Source organism: Lasioglossum baleicum, chromosome 17, assembly GCF_051020765.1.
Source record: "Lasioglossum baleicum chromosome 17, iyLasBale1, whole genome shotgun sequence".
Taxonomy (NCBI): Eukaryota; Metazoa; Arthropoda; class Insecta; order Hymenoptera; family Halictidae; genus Lasioglossum; species Lasioglossum baleicum.
In genome coordinates this window covers 3,642,304-3,645,445 of record NC_134945.1, presented here as the reverse complement: position 1 = coordinate 3,645,445, position 3,142 = coordinate 3,642,304, and positions in this window count along the sequence as shown.

Sequence of the window (3,142 nt, the reverse complement as noted above, 5' to 3'; positions counted from 1 at the left end):
AAAAGTTTTCCACATTTAGAATCACTAGTTGAAATAGTTTTTTCTTTGCCCCACTCAAATGCCGAGGCCGAAAGAATATTCTCTATAGTTACCGACGTAAAAAATAAAAAAAGAAACCAATTATCTAACGATACGGTTTCTTCAATTTGTGTAGTTCGGTCCATGTTTCAATCAAAAGATATTAATTGTACAAATTTTGAAATTGATTCGCGTCATCTCGAACTGCATAATGCACAAAATTTATATACTGATAAACGCACATCTGCTAGTCTGTAATACATACATCTATTTTTGGTTATTCATTTTATTTTTACTTTTCATTATATTTTATGTGCAATAATTATATATTTTATTTTTATATTTGCAGGTTTCATATATTTGGAATAATTATTTTATTTTTATGGTTTTAGATATAGACAATACGTTTTTGTTATTAGTTTAAAATCCTATTATTATTAAAAATGTTTATTTTATTTTTGCATAAAATTTTAATATCAAATGTAATGTTATATATCAAATGTAGTTTTCTTTTGTGAATACTGATAAGGTTTTGGCAGTTTCCCTTATCTTACAGCAAATGCTGGTATTCTTTAATTGCTTCTGCCAAATAAAATATTTAATTTTGTTATCATATATTTTGTTCAGAGTTACTTTAGTATCCTTCCCTCCCTTATTCCCAAAATTAAGAAAAAGAGTAAGTATATCATATTATACATACATACATTAAATATTATATGTTTATATTTTATATATTCTGTGTACGTATGTATATATTAAATTTTTATATGTATATATATATACATGTACACATGTTATACATTATAATATATTTTGCGATATTAGCGAGGGGGCCAAGGTACCCGATCTTCGTACATGACTGAGGCCGTCTGAGGTTAGAAAACTCGCGCATGCGCGAAAAAAGCGCCTTACCTACCATCACTGCACCAGGATATTACTCGTTATATCCTTACTCTACAACAGCATATTTCAACTACTGGTTATGAAAAAACTTTGTTTATAAATATCTCAACAATTATTGAGTGTTTGCCCCTATAATGGTATATATTCGTGAAAGGGAGATCATAATCTATAAGTATACGAAGTCTCAACTAAATCGGTGACCCGAAGGCCTTGCGCTCTCCTTGTTAGTCATTTCTACCCAATCGTCTAAACCGCTATTAACCAGCCACGTTATACACCTGTCATCGTCATTAACCGGAAATCGATGAAAAGTAGAATTGTCCGTTGAATTGCGGGATGTTAAACTGCACTTCAAATACGCACACTTTTTATAATGTGGTCGAGATTTAACATTATTATATTCCATTTTTTGTTAATTAATATAGCTAACTAAGCAAACTAAATATGTAAAATATATATAGGAGGGGCTTGACACCGGAAAGGTCAGGATTTAGCAATTGACTCGTAACGCGAACCAAGATTGATTTAAGAAATGTACTCTTCTTCCGCTATTTTGAGCTAACTGCTCGAACACGGTGCGTTGCGATCAAAACGTCAAAACGAGCTCGTGGGATAGAGTTTAGGTAACGGGAAGTGGGGTAAGAAGCACAGCCCTGTAATAAACCTATAATAAACATGTAACCTATAATTAACTTATAATAAAATATGCCACCACCCGTACCTGGTACCTGATTCCCTTTCGTATTTCGTTCGACACTTCACAAAAAAATCAATTTTATCTCTTTACGCTTGGTAAAAGAATAATTAATGCATTTTTTAATAATCCAATTGTCAATATGTATTTAACGTAAACGACAGCGGAGCTCGAAAGGCCTCGATTCCCGAGAATTGCAAACAAAATACGGCTTTCTCATTTTTTAAATGAATTTTTCATTTTTTTTTCAATTGAATTAATTGAAATACAATGCCTCATCTGATCGAGCTACGATCTAGCCATGCCTGAAGCACATATACAGTGACTCCGACTAATATTCGGACACTCTTAAAAAGACCATTACTTTTTTAATATTGTACTATACGATTTGAACTTTCTTAGAAAGGTAGAGCAGTTTACTACAGTTTACTACTCTAGTTTACTACAGGATGTAAAAAGAAATTTTTAACAAAATTGAAATTGACAGGAATTGTATAAAAAAAAGTAAAAGTTGCATTTTACAAATTTTTTATGTGAGCCTATACTGAAAATTTCGTCAGCATCTAACTGTAATAAATCTAAGGATTTTTACATGTTTCAATGCCTGTCGTTTTTTCCCGCATCAACCGAGTTTTATAAAGTGTATTTTTTAATTTCTCATGTAATTCTTATCAATTGCAATTTTACATGATCTTTTAACGGGTGCAGTTGCTATATATAATGCACATAGGATTTAATTAACGATACATTTATTTTATTCATTTTATTTTATTTATTTTATTCAAGTATACATTACATTTATAAAACACGTATTAATATTTGGCTGTTTGCAACATTTCGGATTTTGCAGTTAAATCTATATACAGGGTGTCCCAAAACCCCTTCGACTCCGGGAAATGGGAGGTTCCTTAGGTCATTTGAAGCAACATTTTCCTTTGCACCAATGTCAGCCGGGGCTTTGTTTAGGAGTTATTAACGAAAAACACGGACCAATCAGAGCGCGATCTAGACGCGCGATGGCACGTTCAGTCCGGCGCGCCGGGAGACGAGCGTGGTGTAACGCCGCGATGCCGTAACGAACAAGAGTATCTCGAGATTATGTGAATCCTCCCCGATTTGGATGAGCTTTGGATATGTTGTCAAGACCATGATTCTGAACAACATTTCCCTTTACAGTTTTTGTCGGCCGGCTTTAGTTTACGACATACATAATTGTAAAAACTTGTAATTGTAAATCGATCGATGTACTATCTTTTACCCGATTTGGATGAGCTTTGGATATGTTGTCAAGACCATGATTCTGAACAACATTACCCTTTACAGTTTTTGTCGGTCGGAAGAACTTTACTTGTCAATTCATATGGGTGGATCTCAAACCCGACTTACGGCAACGTTACCCGAACGAGGGAAGAAGCAGAAACTGATTGTATTAAAAACTCACTTATTCAGCCGTAAATCCATTTGCTGCTTCGAAATGTGTGTCGCTGGGTCACTCGGTGACGAACTGCACAGATGTCTTCAGGTATA